Consider the following 20,061-nt stretch of genomic DNA (forward strand, 5'->3'; position numbering starts at 1 on the left):
TAATTAAATTATATATAAATTCAGCAAGGGTGCATTAAATTTATCTAAATTACATTATTAGCAAAAACTTCTATTTTCAATAAATGCTCTTTTTTTGTTTGTTTGTTTTTTTTTCTATTCTTCAATGAATTCTGAAATAAACACTTCTTTCAAAAATATCTTGCTTGTTAAACTTTTGAGTGGTCATGTAGGTCTATATGACTTTCTTTTTTGGAACAAAAAAGCGAAATTTAGCAAAATGTTGAGCTATTTTCAATATAATGAAAGTGAATGGGGATCTAAGTTCTTTAAGATCCCAAATCACAAAAAAAAAAAAGTTATAATCAGACTAAAATTTAAGTCATTATCCATTTATATCTCTCATATCTCATTTGTATTTCTGTATATTCAGACTTGCTTTGCCACGATCACTTACATGACATGTAATCATCAAGGCACCAAATTTTCAGCGTCTTCAGAGACTTATATTTCAGTCTGTTCCTCCCACGAAACTATCGTATGACTTCCATTTCATTGTATGGACCAATATTTTTCTCTCTCTAAAGAATCCCGGTGGAGAAGTTAATAAATCCATTGTAGGCCCATACACAGACAACTACTATAACTACGACTCTGTCATGGTGGGGACTTTCCATGATCTTCTAGACTGAGATAATATGTCCCAAAACTATGCACTCATAAACCTTTCTGCATTTTTTAGATATTCATTAAGACATTATTTAGTATGTTTATGGTCCCCACAATGCAGGTGATTTCAGGTTTTACTATCCCTACAGGGACCAACTGTAGATAGCATAACCTGACCCATGCACACACATATTTAGCATACACTAGGTTCAACTGGAGTTAACTCTTTTAAAGTCATGCACTTACAAAGAGAGGGTGAGTTCTTAAGCTGGTCAGATATATGTTTTCCCTCAGGCAAACTTCAGAAAACAAACACACACACACACAGACACACACACACACACACACACACACACACACACACACACACACAAAACACCTCCCTCTCTTTAAACGATACCACAGAGTAACGGCTCAATAGTTAATCTCTCTCGATGTTCTTTGTGTTTGAAGGAATTGAGCAATTGCTACATTAGATGACTATTGGCCCTTTGAGGCTGTAATATAAACGTTGAAATGATGCAAACGAAAGGCATATATAGTTGTTTGTCAGGTTTTGGCGATTAATGTCATGAAAACGATGCTGGCTGATGCATATTTATTGTTATATGCCACCTAAAGTGGAAAAATTGTGCCTTGAAACTTATTTCTCTTCCTCTTTCCTTTGCAAACGCAAACTACCCCACTAAAATGGTCTGCTTGTCTCTTAGACTAGCCTGGCTGGTTTTAGAGTAATTTGGGGCAATTTAATGATATTACTTTGCTTCTTGCACATTTTTGACACTTTCAAAGTGAAATGTCCAGTAAGTGGAGCTAAAATCGTGTTCAGTTTAACCTTAAACAGATGAACATGAATCTGGCAATGTTTCATTATTTTGGTTGTTGTACGCATTGCGACAGTTCGGGAATGAAATGTCCAGTTAGTGGAGCTAAAAGTTTAATGCTCTATTGCGTTTTAATATGACACAAAAACGTGCACTAGACCCTACCCAAAACCTAACCGATAGTGTTACAAGCAAATTTGAGCTAAAAATGAATTTGCTGAAGCAGCCATTGTCACGTTTATGGTTGGTTTTGTTTTTGTTTTCTGTGTTTCCGTTATTCCTGCCTAGTTAGTTTCCATGGTTTTTGATTAATTAGCTCCACACCTGTCTCCGTTCTCCCTAATTGCATTCCACGTGTTTATAAGCCCTGTTTGTTCCATAGCTCTCGGTCTGCTATTATTTGTATTTGTTCGTCAATGATGTGCTATGTGTGTTCCTGCCTGCTTTATGAAGATTAAAGTCTGTGTATCGCAATTCTCCTATGTTCTCCGCTTTCCTTGTTCCTCGCTCCATGCTCCTCACAGTAGCATACCGTGACAGAATAGCAGACCAGCAAAAAGTGAGCAGCGCCTCTCCTCCCCGTGTTTCTTTTCCGTTTTTGAAAGTTTTTTTGTTTTCCCAGTTTTTCCCCGTGGCTATGGAAGTTGAATACGAATACTTAGACGACGCGACGCTCAACTCTCTGTTCTGTATCGGGGCTAATTACCATCGCCCCGTGGACCTCCCAGACACCACTGGACTAAGCTGGAGGGATGGGATCCTCCGGTGTCTGGAGAGCGTCCGTCCCCGATCCAGAAACCAGCTCGCCGTCAAGCGCGCCGGCCGCCACTGACTCAGCGCTCTTGGACATGGCGCTACCTCTAGAGTTCTCGGCTCCTATCCTCACCCCAGAATCCGCTCCAGGAAGTTCTCCTTCGTCTCCGCTGGTCCCGTCCAGCTCTCCATCGTCTCCTGATTCCCCGGAGTTAGCCAGCCCTGCACCTCCAGAGCGCCCTCAGGTGCCCGCTCCTCCAGAGCTGCCTCAATCATTTTTTAGGGGGGGGGGCATATGCCCGTGGCCGTGGTGGCCGAGCCGGCTAAGGTCACGGAGGATCTGCCATGGCCTCCTGAGTCCCCTGATCCACCATGGCCTCCTGGACTGCCTGATCCGCCATGGCCTCCTAAATCCCCTGCTCCGCCATGGCAACCTGAACTGTCTGCTCCGCCATGACCGCTCGAGCTGCCTGCTCCGCCATGGCTTCCTAGTCTGCCTGCTCTGCCATGGCTCCCGGAGCTCCCTGATCCGCCTTGGAGGCCTTCCCGTGTCCCTGTCCTGCACCAGCCTCCAGGGCACCCACCCGGGAGGGGGGAGTAATGTCACGTTTATGGTCGGTTTTGTTTTCTGTGTTTCCGTTATTCCTGCATAGTTAGTTTCTATGGTTTTTGATTAATTAGCTCCACACCTGTTTCTGTTCTCCCTAATTGCATTACACGTGTTTATAAGCCATGTCTGTTCCGTAGTTCTCGGCCTGCTATTATTTGTATTTGTTTGTCAATGATGTGCTATGTGTGTTCCTGCCTGCTTTATGAAGATTAAAGTCTGTGTATCGCAATTCTCCTGTGTTCTCCGCTTTTCTTGTTCCTCGCTCGTGCTCCTCACAGTAGCATACCGTGACAACCATGGCATTTTAGCTCACTTCTACAAGTATTTGTGCTGTTTTATCGTTACTCGTATTTCATCGGACTTGTACCCAAGAGCTCCACATCACAAATGCAGTGCTGCACCAGTGGAGCTACCTAGCAAGTTTACTACAACAGAAAATCCATACATATGGAGCTGGTTATGTAAACATCAAAATGTATCAGTTTACTAATCATGCACTATGGCAAAAGCATTTTGATATCAAAATTACACAAGGAACCATGCAAAAATAAGTCTTTATTAATCGATAATCTGTCTCTGTATTCATAATTTGTGTTAAAAGGAATAAAAGTAGTTGGTGTTTTACTGCCTCTAGCTTTTATTTCAGCTGGAAACGATGCAGTTAATTGTATGTATATGGGGTGTTTTGTGGAGTTTCGGAAAAATGTAAGTACTTGTACATTTTTCCAATGAGCCAACCAGCTGAACACCAGCAAACCTGCTTAGGCTGGTCAAAAATGTTTCTACCAACATGGTCACCTTTCGATCTTCAGTAATTCCTTCATTCTCTTTATCAATCACTGGCATTCCTTTAACCCGTCTCTTTTTCTGATGAAAAGAGAGGAAAATAAAGATGGAAGAAGAGTGAAAGAGACAGAGATAAAGTGATGAGCAGCAGTCACTCACTGTGTCTCTTTGAAGGACATTGATTGAGTCATCTATTCCTGATGGTATATATGGCCCTCAGTAGTTTCAGACAGGTTTGGTGTATGTGTGTGTGTTTGTACGTGTAAATGATTTTTATCTCTGTAGGGGGAGGGACAAAAGAGTCTTGATGGAAGGACATCAGAGACATGGAGAAAACAAAATAAAAAAAACACTCAACCAAACGACATGCCTCTGACTAGCATTAGCATGTTTAGCGCCAAATTTAGCCAATATAGAACTTCCAAATGGATTTGTTCTGTGGTCTGTATGGAAATAAAATGTGAGGTAATATTCAATGTTTAAATATAAAAAAAAATAAAAATAAAAATAAAATCAGCACAAATATTTCATATTTCATATATAACATGATTCCTACCAAAAGAGTTATGCATTAAATTACTGTACAGAAAATGTTTCATCATGGCTCAATACATATCAGTGCTCTCCAACAGTGGCTACAGATGCTGCTGATAGAGCTTCATTATTGAACACCAAAAATGACTGTAATTTATGGTTTCACACTGAGTGGAATCTGTGGTAACCATGGTAACATATTTCTAAGGGTTACAAAATGATGAATAATAGGTCCAAATCGTTCATTAGTGCTTAAATGCTTTGTTCTCTCACAATGACCTCATGTGGGAATCGTAAGCGATTTTAGCTTTAGCTAGTTAGACTCGGTGGCTTCACCTTCACAGTGGCCACTGCTGTGTTAATGTGTATGACTTTCACAGAATGCACCATAGACCTGGGAGGCAGGTCACTTCCTCTGGTGCTCCTGTCTTCCTCTCCCCATGGTCCTTTCATTCCCTGATTCCCTCTCTGTTTCCATTTTTCCTTCCCTCTCTCCGAGCAGGACATTAATCAGATGGACACTCAGAGTATCTCTCTTTCTCTCTCTTTCTCCTTCTATCTCTACTTACAAACAACACTATAACCTCTTATTCCTCTGAAGAAAATCAGGAGGTCATTATAGAGATGTGTGCGTGTGTGTGTGTGTGTGTGTGTGTTGGTAAGTGTTTGTAAAAGAGCTGAGTGGCGTTCTCTGTTAGCTAGACATCCTGCTATCAGATAGCTGCTGGCAATACACAGATAAAACCAGATTAACTCTCTCACACACTCTCAGGCAAGAATGGATAATAATATAAATGGATATTACCACCTAATCTAGAGGTTAATGAAGGGTCTTCTTCCTATGTGATTGGGTTCATGTACAGTAATGTCTAAAACCACTACTGTATGTACTGTGTGTGTGTATGTATATATATATATATATATATATATATATAATTTAATATAATTTTAATATGTTTCATTTTAAATCAAATGTTAATTTTAAATATATTTTTTATTTATTCATATTTATTTTAATTTAAATTGAATTGTTTATTTATAAAATATATAGTATATAAGTTTATATAATAAATAACGTTAATTACATCAATATATTATAACTTTATTTCCAGGTTTACGTTCATTTTTAAATCCCATGTTTACAATGTAATCTTAGCTGTTTGGTTTCCATTGTACACAAAAGTGTGTGTGCAAGTTGAAAGGTTCATTATGTGAGCATTTTGCTTTGTTAGAGAAATATTAGCTTATACTCATTAGGAATCTGCAAGGGAGTGCAAAAAAAAACAAACAAAAAAAAAAGCGAGGTTAATAATTTTCACATACTGCAATGTGGTCAACGTCAATGCTCCCGTGAGAATGAACAGCTCTAAAGATCAGGTTACATCCAAGGGTAAGTTAAAGGCAAACTTAACCTAACACAGGTGTGCTTTGAAGTTAATCTTAAAATTTCAGATTTACCTTTAGTGCTCACTTTGATTATTACATGCTGACAATCAAAGTCAAATTACTTTTAAATGTAGGTCATTGGCAACGTCGCTCAAGCAGACCTGAACACTGATACTTACACTAGGAGTTTCAGGGTTTAATGGTTGAATTAGTCTAAACGCAGACCTCATGTCAGGAAATGTGCTACAGGATAGTTGAGCAGATGCAGGTGAACATCCATAATTGCTTCTGTGGCCTCTACTGCAATGAGGCAATAGGTTTCAGGCAGTTTTGCAGAGGGCCATGTGTGTGTGTTCTGCTGCCAATGCCTGTATATCAGCAGAACGACTTCATGGGCATCGCAAAAAACATTGGCAGGTCTTCAGCATCCACTTGTTACGGGAACTGCGCCATCGCTGGGACATTCACGAGTTGTTGTGAAATTGAAAGCAGAACAAAATATCAAGGAAAAACCAAATGGGATATATATTAAATTTACTGTAATTTCAGTATATCGGTGGAATCAACTGCCTACCCATCACCCCGTGCGATTTTTCTTATACCTTCAAATGTGCTGATATCAAACAAATGGAGAGGAAGATGAAAGGTGTGTGAAGGAAGGAGGAAATGAAAGGCAGATGAGACGATGTGTACATGTTAAGAAGAGGCAGAAAAAGAGGAAGCACGTGTCTGTACGCCTTGCGTTCCCCTCTACTTCACTTTTCATTATTTCATGCTTGCTGCGTCTTTTTAAAGGTGCTCTCCTTCTTTGTCACTTTCTTGCCGGCACCTCATTTTTTTTCTACCGTTGCCTTGCTTTGTGGCCTCAGCAGGCAGGATGACGGGCGACTACTCCACTGCCGCCTGCAGCGCTGGTCTTTATCACACTGTACACGCTAAATATAGCCCACTCCGTGAATGCGAGCGAGCGAGCGTCTACAAATGATTTAGTGTGTGCATGTATGTTTGCATCAAGAAGGGTTATATAACCTGGGGAAAGCTAACGCTTAGCATTAGCATTAATCTCAAAGGCAGTTGCTGAGCTAGTGCAGGACTCCCTTGGAAGCATGCAATTTACAATCGCAGCTATATCAGTGTTCAATGAAGATTGTTTTTAAACAGAATGAGGCTAGCCGACGCTAACCAGACAGTGTGTGTGTGTGTGTGTGTGTGTGTGTGACAAAGAAACTTTGTTACTGTGACGCAAATTGTGTAGTCTGATTTTTTTCCTTTAGCACTAATTAATTTCTCCACAAGGTGGCAACATTGCCCGGGGCCGTTGTTTCACAGCCACAAAATAAACAGAAGAGACAACAACAACAAACTACTGGAGACGGCAACAACAGATGCCTGTGTTTTGACGAACACTTTTGTGAGGGGTTTAGATATACCCACAACTTTACTTCAAACCAGTACAAAGACTTTGTTGTCACACATGACATCTGGAGAGACAATGATGATGAAACTGTTTAGTGTGCATGTGTCCACCGCATGTGTTCGAACACTATCAAATGGTGTACTTTGAAAGGCTATGTTTTGACTGTGCGTGTACACTTTCAGAAAAAAAATAATAACAAAGGTACAAAGTCGTCACAGGTTTGGTACTCTAATGTACAAAATCTAAAAGTTACATCTTTGTACCTTATTTACCAATAAATGGTACATATTAGTTTCTTAAAGGGACGTATATGTACCTAAAATGTACATACTAGTACCTTTTGAAAGGGTACCCGCCAAGTGACAGTGATGTATCATTTTTTTCTGAGAGTGTAGTGTAAGAACTTGTTTGCCAGACAAGGAGTTTCCCAAACCAGCTTGCAAATTCACACGGGAGACTATAAAACTTGGGTAAACCCCAAAGAGAGCAATAGAGGTGGTTGTCTAAGTCATCTAAGCAATTCCAGGGGACAGAATGCTTACTATCTCCCTCTGTTGGTCAACTCTATCATTCTTCCCCACAAATGCAAAATTTCTCAGGCTGTTTGTCAAGCTCATCAGACCAGGGTTGGGAATATCTTATTTTGAAGACTCAATTACTTTGCATACATTTCTGATGTGGGTTTCAGTGGAGACTCAAAGTCTCTCTCTCTTTCTCTGTCTCTCACTGTGCACTTGCATGCAGAATGATGAATCTGTACACATGGTGCTGGTGTCAGAGAGAGTGGGGAACAGATGGTGCTCTACGCTCAGAGGAGAGGTTACGGACGCCAATAGGCAGGCAAATGCAGCCCAACACAATTACCGACATCCACTCTCTATTCCTCCAGTTGAAATATGAATATAGGACTGTGTTCTTCTGGATAGGCAAATGAGGAGACAGTGAGGTCATGGCGAGTTACTGCAGACATTTTGATTTTTTTATGCTTACAAAACACACGGCAGATGTCACCTTTCATAATGGCTGTGTATGTATTTAAGTAGACAAAATGCAAACTGTTTTTTTTGCATGTCAAAATGGCCACACAAAGATGCAAATAAGCGATAGATGCGGAATAAATGAAGCTCAAAGAGTTCTTAAGAAATGAAAACTAATAAACAGTAATTTGTGTCTGTAGCCTAAGGTGTGTTTATACTGAAACAGAGATTGTCTGAGGAGAGTTTTCTTAACGGTCAAACACACTGTTGCATAATGTTAAATGGTTCATTTTCTGAATACTGTACCTGTCACAACATGTCTAACAGAGCCAAAGGTTTGGTGACGAGAGCGAGGGCGACATTGGCAGGAACTGAGAGATGACATTCTACTGTTAAAAGAAACCAAAGCCAAAAAGTCATTAGCTGGTTTTCCATCTACAATTCTTGATGCAGATTTTGGGATATAGCCTAAAAATGCTGGATGGGAAAAAGATTAATAATAAATAAAACCATAAATAAATAATTAAAAACTTTAATTTCCAAAAAGCGAGTAAAAAAACAAAAACAAACAAACAAACAAAAAAAACTGGTACAACCAGTGCAAATATTTGGGGCTAGTAATATTATTTAATGTTTTTAAAATAATTATCTTATTTTTATCAAGGCGGCATTACTTGATAAAAATGCAGTAAACAGTAAAATTGCTAAATATCAATTAATATATTATATATAACATTTACAAAATTTTTTTGTGAAAACTGTAATACATTTTGGGGGGATTGTTTGATGAAAACACAGCATTTATTAAAAAAAAAAAGTAAGATTATAAATGTATTTTACTGACTTTTAGCAATTGAATTCATCCTTTGTAAATATTAATAAAAAAAATAATGATAGTTAGCTAAAGCCAAAAACACACTGAGAGAGCTGCTAAATAAAGCATGGGGATGGGAAGCTGTCTGCCTGATGACAGATGCAATGATCCCAAAAGGAATTCTGACAAAATAACAAAACATAATCCCAAAAGAATGCTACATACATGGGATTCTGTTCGGAATGCCTGAAATCTGATGTTGGACAGCCACGGGGTACAAAAATTCTAGCAAAACAAACTTCGGCATGCGACATGGCTTCTTCACTAGCCTAAGATACTGAAACCAAAAGACACTAGAGAATTCCACAGAAACAGGAGACGACAAACAAACACACTGACAAACATGTAAACACGATCTCACAAAAACACACAGTATGAAAGCTGCTTATAATCTCTATATTGTGTTTGTTCACCAGGACTACTGCTGTAACTCCACAAGCACACACTCATACACACTAATGCACAAAAATAAACATTTTTGTGGGAGACAGACAGTTCAAAACAATACCTGCACCATTCAATTCATCATCATTTCACTGTACTAAGGCCTTCTGTTAAACCTTATCTCCTCTGTAAACCTGATGGCACATGACAATGTATTTGTCATTCCTTTGCAGTCATCTTTGACCGCATCTCAGATCTGCATCTAGATTGCTACAAAGTTTCAGTGACATAATGCTTTCAGTGGAACATCACAACAAATGTAAAACTAGAATATGATAAAAGTCTCAAGGCTTTAGAATAGAGTAGGGGAGCACAGGGTTAGTTGTAACATGCGTGGTTTAAATATTTCCACACTTGCTAGCATAACCAAATTTACGGCACTTAGTAGTTGCCACATCAAAACTATATAGAGAAAAAACTGTGCCAAAATTTACAAAATATTTTTAAGATATCACTGAATATTTATTTTACCATAGTAAAAATATGTTTATGGCTGAAATAGATTTTCCAACTCAGTTTTTAGTATTAATTTAAAATTAGACAAATCTGCTATTATTTTAATCTCCAATCTGTTATTTATCAGTTTAGATTTTTTATGTTTTTTGATGCTTCGCTAACTAGCAGAAGACACTAACCAGTTTTACATTCCAGTTGTGCAGATGGGGAACATTATAACACTGTGTTACAATGTGCCCTGTTATTATTAAACTATGCTATTATATGACATTAGTGATATAATTTACACTATTTACTTTTATGAGTTTTAATGAGAAACCACAAGAAACAGGTGAATAAGACTGACAATGGATGTTTAATATTCAGAAATTAGTATTTAAAAAATGTAAAGCATTTTGGCTCGTTTATGTGTCTCGTGTTCTATGAGAGCTGTATGTGGAGGGAGGGGAGTGTATCTCTGTGTTTTTCTGATTATCTGAATGTGTTTCTTCATATATTTGCTCAAATTGTTTTGAACTAGGCTATACTGAATAGCTGTGTCTTGCGATAAGGGTCGTCTCAAGCATGGTTGCAATGTGTTCGTCGTCAAAATCCAAAATTAGATGGGGCATGTTGTCACATTTCACTTCCATTCTTTTGAGGTAAATAACGAAAAACTTTACAATTACACTGTAATTATGAAACAAAGTGAAATATTTGTACTAGACAAGTGTGAAATTACTGTGGATAAAAATATATATACATACTCTGAACCCCACGTGGATTTACTCAAACTGAGAACGTCAAAAAGTGTTAGGTTGTGCCCCGCGCTCCCCTACAATTGAGTTTTTCCACAAACAGAAACGCTGCATGTCAAGATGCTTAGACGCATCAGTAACCTTCAGGCATCCATGAACGTGTTGCCATGAAACCCGATCTATGTTTAACAGCGGGTATGTCATATGGAATTATCTGAACTTGTTCTCTTGAACGGAAGATTATACAATCTGTACACCCTATGACAAACCGTTCTGGTCATAAAAGAAATTAAGTCTGTGTTTGTTTGCTTCACTTTTTCTTTCTCTCCCAGATGTCACCTTTGCGGCTAGTGAGCAAAGGTAAAAGTAGATCTATGAGGTGGCAAAGAAATAAGAAATAAAAGGGAGAGAGAGAGAGACTTCTTTGTGTTCTTAGACAAGCATCTGATTTGAACCCACAGTTCAGGACCTCTTCCCAGAATACAAAGCACAATTTTATGCACCTCAGACAAAGCAGCGGTCTCTTCTATGTGCACACAAAGCCTCCTCCACTCACTTTGTACACCTTTTGTTTGTTTTAAGTGCTATATTTTCCAATGCTAGCACACTGGCATGAGATACTGATGTTCGCGGTGTACACTCCTGCTTTCAATGAGGCTCTGCATTGTTTTCTTACATCAAAATAATTAAAAGACTGAAGCGCATTATAGTCACATAAGGTGGCACGGACAGGACAGTGTGCGTGTGTCTATAAAAAGCAATATCACAGGAATTAAAAATACCATTTTAAATACTTCTGTTGTGAAAAAGGAGAGAGTAGAGAGAGAGAGATCATATCACGAGTAAACAAGAAAAAAAAAAAAAAACACCCTGCTACTGCAAACCCAATAATCAAAAGATATCGACCGCTCTTGCTAATCAAGCCAGACCGAGTTTCCTCAGAAAACATGATGTGTGTGCGGGTTCGGATGTGTATTTAGCTTCTACTTCCTGATTAGGTACATTTGCTCATTTCCCAAAATGCCTTGAAATTAATGAACAAACAAGTGACCAGCGAAACCTCAATGATAATTAGCACAGTTATGAAGCGACTCCCTACAGCTCTCATATGCCAGAGACTTACAGTCGTGTTTATGTGCAAATTATAAGCTGTGTGATTTATTGGCTGGTGTCTCCAAAGCCTCCAGTGGGTTTACTGGAAGTGATGTTATTGGCTTCATATTTTGAAGAGGTTCTCATTTGCTAAAGGGAAATTATGAAACTCAGTCCTGTTCGTTTTAGAGCGTTTGGTTAGAAAACAAGATGCCGTCATTTGAAGTACAGATGGTAAACCCACATGCCAGAACTCAAACTTCCTCCTAGAGTCTGGCAAGCCTAGAACTTCAAAAAGTTACAGGGTCACCTCATCAGGGAAGAGGGATATTTTTGATCACGGTGACTGACAGGAAGACATAATGCACCACGTCCCAGAATACGTGTGTAAGCCAAGAATTACGAATAGTTTTAATTGCAAAAATGGAGAAAATGCTGTGATAAACATCCTGGTTTACACTACCATTGCAAAGTTTGAGGTCAGTAAGATTTTTAAAAAGTTTTTGAAAGAAATCCATCTGTCTGTCCGTCCATCCGTCCATCCATCCATCTATCTATCTTTCATATTCGTAATCTAATCTATCTATTATTATTCTCTGATGAATACCCATTTCAAAAGAACAATGTTAATAAAAAAAAAATGTCTTTACTGTCATTTTGATCAAAATGATGCCTCTTTAAGAATACAAAATTATTACTTTTTTCTTACTGACTGCAAACTTCTGAACAGTAGTGCATTACTGACTTTTTCTGAGACCAAATTGTAGTCGAATCAAGCAGCAGCATTTTGGAAGGAACACTGAGTCCTACTAAAAACGATTCGATTTGATGCAACCAACAGGAATATTTCAGCTGTGAACGGATCATCAGGATACACAAATCACCCCTGAGAAAAAAGAACACAGTGACGTCGATTAGAAGCATTAAAATGCATCAACACACCATGCTCATCTACACACAAACATATACGCCTTCATTGATATTCAGCCAAAGCAATAGTGTGAATTCACACACTGAGGTGAGGTGCCGTTGAGACGTTTCTGACCAACCCTATAAGACAATAACTCGCTGAATATTATTTCCTCCGTCTTTGTCTGTTTTTGTGTCCGACGCATAAACTCAAATGAATGCTGGTCAGGACAATAGCCACAGCTGGCCAGGACATCGGCCATTGTCTGGTTTGTTTGAGCAATGACACTGTTTTATAAATCAGTATGACTTAACAGGAAAAACATGTGAATACCAACTAGACAGATCGAATTTCCCCTTCCTTACACGAACAATGGCACAGCCTTCTCATAGCTATCTTAATTAGTGATACAAATCAGTTAATTGTGAAAGAACCCTTGATATTAGCTGCCGGTCATGACTACTATTTGTGCAGTCGTTCAGATGAATGCTGTCCATGTTTATTTAGATGCAACAGTATAAACATGGGAGTGTCTCTGGTCTCATTTAACTGCTATTTTATTATAATGTGACTTTTCTCCTCCCTAAGTGTTTATTTATTTATTATTCATTCACTTGTTTAATTCACTCTCTTTGTTTATAGCACTGCATTCCTTTAGCAGTGAAGCTCACACAAATCTTTCGTGTTTGCCACATCCCGTTTTTTTCTAGAAAGTACAAAGTTCCACAATAAACAATGAAAAAATGTTATCCTGTTAAAAACAGCATTTTCACCACTTCAGCTAATGCTTAAATAGGAAACCACTTAAAAAGACACAAGAATGCAAGCTTTTTGGAAGCACTTTTTCAAAAGTCACATTTCTGGAATAATATTTCAGCTATGGATTAGCATTTGTGAGTGTTTGCCAGATCCAAAAGCTTATCTTATTCTGTCAAAGATGGCCAAGGTATTGGTACTGTTGGAAGGATCTTTGATCTTGAATATGCAAGTACACCTCTGAGGTGTGGATCAATACCCCTCTCTTCCTATTCCGTCCTCCCTGCATCCCTCCTTCCCAGCCTCTCGTCGTTTTTCATTGAACAGCAAGCTCTTTCATACTGGCGCTGCCCATTAGGATTCAAGTGTGGTGTTCAGGCAAGCTCTCCGACTTAAACAAATGACAGTCTCTCCGTCATTTCCATGTCTTACTGTTGGACTCTATTTTTCTGTCATCCATGGAGGCTGTTACACATAAATAGCTCGGGTCGGCCAAAGAACAGTTTATGACTGGTTGAACTTGTACAGGTGATGTCTGATGTTTGAATATGGGTTTGTGCATGATTGGTGTGTTTACACACTCTCTGTGTGCTGATATCACATATACACACATCACATATACATCGTACTTATATTTTAAAAAATACCTGCATGTAATTACATCTGTCATAAATTTCTGTAATTATATTTATAATTACACTGTTGGCCCATCCCTTACACCTGTGGGTGGGTCCCTTAAACCTACCCAAACCACCAAAACTGTTTCTAACCTTACTCGTATCCCACCTCAATAGCAGCAAAAGTGTTTTGCAATACAATATGAACACTAAGTACATTGCACTTTTTTTTTATGTAAGTACATAACAGTTAAGGCCAACTTATATAAAATGGGACCCAATTTTATATTAATAATTGAACTGCTCATCATGTATTGAAGTAATTTTATGCATGAATAAATTAATAGATATGAGAGAAAAAAAAAAGATTGTCACGTCATTGACCCTAACCCTAATTGTTTATAGTTGACGTCAGCAGCCAGGCAATGCCTGTGGCTTGTAAATGTTCACCAGAGGAACATCAACTTCAAAAATAAAACTAGGAACTAGCCCGAGTAACAATGGATGAGTTCTACCTCCGAGCATCCTGGGAGGAAGACAAAAATGTGTGTGTGTGTGTGTGTGTGTGTGTGTGTGTGTATGCATTTGTGTGCTTGCATATGTTTTTGCATGTACATGCATGCATGTTATTGTTGATAAGAAGAAGTTGAGTGAAGTTGTGGCTTCTAACTGTGCTTGTAGCGCTGGTTGACTGAAGATATGGAAAGACCGCATTGTAGTGCACTTCAAAGCCTACATTCTCATATCGGACTTGTGCATTAGCGCATGTTCTCAACCGGCCCAAAAGGACTCGACTAGTTGTGCATATATATTTGAAATTAGTGTAACTATGACTAAACGCTAAGGCTGTAGTTGCTATCAAGCGAGTCCAACATCACATATGGCGTGGTACCCGAGTCTCCCTCCTGGGCTCATCGTTTGGCCTAGTTCTCTGTGGTCAGCCCAGATGGAAGGGTCTTTATTTTGGCTCTTTCAGTCGATCACAGCACACAATAGGGCGACTGGTCACTTTTCTTACGTTCCACTAAAACGTTTCTTCACAAATAAGAGACTCATCAGTCTGCCAAAGACAATAGAGGACAAATAAGCAAGATCATAGCAGCAGTCCATTTCTGTCCTGTTTGAGTTTGTTTGTAAGCATGTGTTTGTTTGCATTAGGCCGCTGGCCCATTTTGAGTGTGAGAGCTACAACAGCAGTGTTAATGGTCACAACACATGGCATTCAGAGCAGGCTGGAGTTTAGGGGCCGAGGGCTGTGCCGTATAAACAAAACTCATCCAAAGAGATAGAGAGAGAGAGAGCGAGAGAGAGAGAGAGAGAGAGAGAGGACACAAAAAGAGAGAGACAGAGTGAAACTGAGTGAGTGATGACTGCCAATCAAAATGGAGTGCCGCAGCTCTATCTCTCCAAGCAAACGTCACGTTTCTGGCACGAAGGCCAGAGGAGATGGAAACGTAAGAGGGATGGGGCAGGGGAAACTGGAGACTTAACAGCAGTGAATGCCCATTATCATGCTGTGGCAGGGCTGAAAAAAGGACAAAAAATAATAACATAATAAATAAAAACAAACAAATAGGAAGGCAGGAAATGGAAAGTAAGCAGAACTGGCAGGGGCATCTTGGCTTCTCTATAGAACCCATCTGCATTTCTTTACAATCATAAAACCACTCTAGGGCAGCATTTATCAGCCTGATACAGCCTCTGGAAAGGGGGGAATTAAAGAGCCAAAATGAGATATGGGGAGATAAAGATGCTATGTGCGCAATGGCTGCCATTTGCTGCGAGATGCCCCCAAGGGGAGCAGGTTGTGATGGAGAGCCACAAATTTACACTTCGAATGTTTTCCGAGTAAGTAAAGCAACAGCCGTGTCTCGCGCAAGACAGGTTCAACCAGCCGTTCTGTTCCGACGCATGCTGGGAGTGAAGTCGAACGGGAATGATTCAAGCCCTGGACCCGTGCCAGCTCCGATACCTCGGCTGTTTCCTGTGGCGCAGGTTCTGGGTGACCCCTGTGGCGGGCGTGTTAGAACATGCATGGAGATGGTTTCAGAGAGGTTAGTGTCGGAAAATAATGCTATTGTCGTCATGGCTTTTGAATGGCAATAAGCAGAAAATACATTGGGTTAATGGGTTAAACAGTAAGAGGGTGCGCCTGTGTGAGTGCTTAGCACCGGTTTCTTACATGTCAAAGTCCATTACAGATGTCAATCAAATAAACTATTCAAACCAGGTTTGTGCACCATTCAGAATTCAATTGAAAATGCCCTTATAATTCCAATTAAGTTTGAATTGAAACAGTAAACAAGCTACAAAATTGCTATTTGCATTTGAATTAAAAGTATTTTAAGCAAAAAGAAAGAGATGCAAAATAACAAATTGGAATTGAGTATAATTAATTAATTAATTAATAGAAACACAAATTTGACCAATAAAAACCTAAATCATGGCTTTCAAATCAGGAAATCCCTCTTCCTTTAATTCCAGTTCAACTTCCTGTGAGTGTGGCCAATTCAATTCAAATTAATTCTCATGAACTGAAAGGGAGCCAATTCCTCAATTCAGATTTTTGCACAACCCTGATTCAAACAATAGCAAAAAGCCACCTAGCAAAATCGACAGTGTAGGGTGTCTTTCTTCCTCTCCCAGGCTCCTGTCAGCTTGTGGGAGAGGAACGTGTTGACAAGCGCAACCCCTGTCTTTGTCCCTGTTTGTTTGTGTTTAAACAACGGCAAGGGCAGAGACACCAAAACACCAGGAACTCCAAACAAATGACCCAAATGAATAGCTCACTTGCCAGCGTTAAAGGGACAGAGTTCACTACGCATCTGTCTGCTAACAAGCACCCTACCGGAGAGCCTTTTGTGCTCCATTTGCGACCTCACTGGCCTGATAATGAAGAGAGGGGACCGACCCAGGGTCGCTTACAATCAAGCATCTGCCAAATCAGGAAACAACCTTTAAGCTAGATGCAATCATTTGTTTGTTTCAGACTTAATCAGACAGGGTGGAGACCGCAGTCTCTTTAAGATGCTTTCAGAAGCATTGGCAAACTTCGGCTACCACTACATTACGATACCCAGGGGCTCCTCTATATCAAAGCAGCAATTTAAGAGTGCATTTATAAAGAACAAGCCTTTACAGTTCTATTTCTCAAGACAGCTTCTCTGTCTGGGCAAGATGAATATTTCTACATAAAGTCAAACTTTTCTATTGTATAGAATGCAAATTTGCAAACTGATAATTCCACTGTGGCCATTTTGGCACATTCAACTGACAACATAGTCAGTATTTTCCATATCAGAGGACCAAAATAAGAGAGGTAAACATCAGTCTTTCTGAGTGGATCACTCGTTTACTTTGTCATTATTATTCGGTTTGCATATCAAATGTGTTTACATAAAATAACAGTCTTGAGGGAACAAAAACAATTCCCTTGTCAGCCTGAATATTTTCCTGTTGAAGTCTGGCCTTCACTAAATGGGCTGTTCAATCTCAATACATCTCCTAAATGTGGCATGACAATTTGGGCATAATTACGTGGCTAATACGTTATTAACAGAGACATAGTAATGTATTTGGATGCCGTGAGGTGCTATCTCCAATTACCTTCATTTGGGCTTTGTAAAACGATCAGGTAAAGTGTGAAATAAGAGAATCAGATAAGAGGGAGGGTTTGCAGGTGGAAATGTAAATATGCGTTCGATCGAGGTCGTAATGTCGAGGATATTTAATTAAGCTCGCCCGCTGCCTGCTCTGATAGCTGGGATTGGATGAGAGCGGAGGGAGGAGAGGCTGGAACTGAATGGGTGTAGCAGAAAGAAAGAAAAAACACACACAAAAAAAATAGTTGAGAAAAGGTTGAATTGGAATATGAACTGGCAATCAGTCAATCAACCAAGCTATCTATCTATCTATCTATCTATCTATCTATCTATCTATCTATCTATCTTTCTATCTATCTATCTATCTATCTATTCAGGTTTGTCTTCACAAACTTTGCTTTTTAAAGTTACATGAAGTTCATTTGAATTCTACTTCACATTAAAATTTAATTCAAATTGCTATTCTGCATTCTGTTTCATACCTCAAATCAAATGTAGGTATTCAGGCACCCAAAATGTCTGTTTAAAATACAGAAAAATCATTTTTGGAGGCTTTTTGTCACTTTAACCAATAGCAAAAGGATTAAACAAAAATAATTTGTTAGATGGGATGAGGACAGGCCGATTTCAAACCTACATTTCTTATTTAAGCACCAATGCACATGCTCTAACCACTATGTCACAGCTCTGTCTACCTCCTGCTTTCTACAGGCAGTAAGAGGCAATAAAGCGCAAGTGTTTAGTAAATTTGCACCATTGTGTTTTGACACATGCACACAAACACATACACTTTTTGTACGGCGGAACAAAGTGACCAGCGCTGCATTGTTACAGTTTTTCTCAATTGCTTTGGCTCAATTCTCGAATGAAACTTGAGCCAAAGCAATTGAGAAAAACTGTAATAAGGATATCAGCTTGATTAAAACATGCCTAGGGCACTTTCACATTTGTCATAGTTAGATTAAATTCACTTTGAGGCTTTTATATTTGTCTCCTTGATGTTCTATCTTCCATACATACACATACACACACACATTTTGTCAGGCACCAGTGGCCAGCGGTCAGGGAGAGAGGATGCATTGCGGACATCATCTCGTTCATCATGAGTTGGACAGGGGGCAGTAGAGTTGACAGAGCTGTTCCATCAGTCACAGCAAAGATACACACACACACACACACACACACACACAAACACACACACTACCACACACTCTCACCGGAGATAGATCAGGTTAAGGTCCAGTGAACACTGTTTATCCACTTTCAACACGCACGCACACACTTGCATCTTTTACAGGGAGATCTTTCTTTCACCATACATTTTGTGCAATAAGACACACATGCTAGCAAACGCACATTCCCAATGTGAGACAAACACACACCCACCCACAACTGTTCCAGGGGCTGTTGTATTGTTGGCTCAGACAGGGCCTGTTTCTGGAGGAGATGGTTACCTTGCCGTTGGGTGACAGCGGATCAATCTGTAATCTGTGTCTGTTATTGATGACGGAGTGTGAAAGAGAGATAGTGGAGCTCAATTCCACCACCTTTCATCTCTCTGTTGTTTCCGAACTGATTCTGCTTGATTCTTGATGTAAGACACATTCTGCATAGAATTCCACAGCACAGAAGATAATTGAAGGAGAGATTAACCTGCTCAAAAGACTGGTAAAGGTGGTCAGATTTCTTTTCTCAGAACAATGATAGGACTTACAATTTCTGCAAAAAAAAAGTATATATAGTAATACTCACTTAAAGTGAAAGAGATTTCTGAGAAAAACTTTTAAGGAGAACTCAACTCCCCCACTGTTCAGTAAGGCTCTCTGATGAACACTGCCAGTAAACGCAGAAGAAAGATTGAGGGTGGAGGCCTTGCACATATAATAATATTAGACAGAGACACAGTGGCTATAAGGCCAGCCAGTTTCTACTCTCTCTCTCGGATTCTGTTGCCTTTTATCATTTAAAGGAATATTCTAGGTAATTTAGAAATTAATGTTTGTGGACAGTATCTATGCTGTGAATGCACTTGAATGCACTTTAGCTAGCAATTTAGCAGCCTAGCACATAGCACCTCAGTCCAGGTCACATTTCACCCTCAAAAAAAAAAAAATGCAGTACCATCAAACACATTTCTACCAAATTTCAATACCTATTTTGTATTCTGAATGTAATTTTTTAGTGATAATTGTCATTGGATTCTCATTACTGACCTACTGAAATACAGTTTTTGATCACACATTATTTTTTAAGGTCCAGTTCTTGCTATTAACAAACCATTTTTGGCTCAATAAACTCCTAATTTGCTGCTTATTAATAGTTAGGTAGTTGTTAAAGGGGTCAAAGGTAGTTGTTAAAGGGGTCATATGATGCGATTTCAAGTTTTCTTTTCTCTTTGGAGTGTTACAAGCTGATTGTGCATAGATAAGATCCCTGAAGTTGCAAAGACTAAAGTCTCAAATCAAAAGAGATATTCTTTATCAAAGTTAAGACTCTGCCACGCCAAAAAGCATCATATTACCCCTTTAAGTTTAGGTATCGGGTAGGATTATGGGATGTAGAATATGGCCATGCAGAATATGTGCTCTATAAGCACTAATAAACAGCCAATATGTTAATAATATGCATGCTAATAAGCAACTAGTTAATACTGAGTATC

At 39.2% G+C, this 20,061-nt stretch overlaps 1 protein-coding gene and 1 long non-coding RNA gene across 4 annotated transcripts in view; one reads left to right on the forward strand and one right to left on the reverse strand.

The window, feature by feature from the left end:
* LOC107680966 (uncharacterized) overlaps nt 1-11,018 on the forward strand; it is a 19,724-nt gene extending 8,706 nt beyond the window's left edge. The window contains exons 2-3 of the long non-coding RNA XR_001633212.1: nt 5,247-5,252; nt 11,008-11,018. This is a non-coding gene — a long non-coding RNA (uncharacterized LOC107680966). The remainder of the gene's footprint in view (nt 1-5,246; nt 5,253-11,007) is intronic.
* The window catches only part of LOC107680965 (protocadherin-1-like), a 182,433-nt gene that overhangs the window by 85,658 nt on the left and 76,714 nt on the right, over nt 1-20,061 (reverse strand). The window lies entirely within an intron of this gene.

This window comes from Sinocyclocheilus anshuiensis, unplaced genomic scaffold (assembly GCF_001515605.1).
Source record: "Sinocyclocheilus anshuiensis isolate Anshui unplaced genomic scaffold, SAMN03320099.WGS_v1.1 scaffold20, whole genome shotgun sequence".
NCBI lineage: Eukaryota > Metazoa > Chordata > Actinopteri > Cypriniformes > Cyprinidae > Sinocyclocheilus > Sinocyclocheilus anshuiensis.